This window comes from Penaeus monodon, chromosome 19 (genome assembly GCF_015228065.2).
Source record: "Penaeus monodon isolate SGIC_2016 chromosome 19, NSTDA_Pmon_1, whole genome shotgun sequence".
Taxonomy (NCBI): Eukaryota; Metazoa; Arthropoda; class Malacostraca; order Decapoda; family Penaeidae; genus Penaeus; species Penaeus monodon.
In genome coordinates, this window is record NC_051404.1 from 46113779 (window position 1) to 46114231 (window position 453).

Consider the following 453-nt stretch of genomic DNA (forward strand, 5'->3'; position numbering starts at 1 on the left):
TGCATTGTTGCTTTCTGATCTAATTCGTATCTTTAGCGATGATATTAAATGGCAGTGATAAATATCTGACTTTTTTTTATGTTGCACAATCACTAGTCACTGTTTTGTTTCTGCTGCCATGGTTGCTATGATTGCCATTTTAGTGCATTCATCATCGTTATTATATCAGTTTTTTGTGATAATCATTGATATAGTGACGCTATTATACTATCATCATCATCTGAGCTATTACTGGCAATATTTTTTGATGCCAGATACTATTAGAATGGCAATAAGATGGAAAAAGAATTGTGGTCCTCATATTGCTAGCAATAAGCATAAAATGTCAGGATGAGCCAAAGTATACTGATGCCCGTTGCAATCATATATTAAAGGCACTTCAAAATAAACGACAAGTTTGCATTAGGCTTTTCCTTTCCTTTTGCAAATTTCCGAAGATTAAGTGGAAGCCAA

The 453-nt window shown here is 33.8% G+C and overlaps 1 protein-coding gene across 1 annotated transcript in view; it reads right to left on the minus strand.

Moving 5' to 3' along the window:
* The window catches only part of LOC119585419 (Ig-like and fibronectin type-III domain-containing protein 1), a gene marked incomplete in the record, with an annotated part of 121576 nt that overhangs the window by 120670 nt on the left and 453 nt on the right, over window positions 1-453 (minus strand).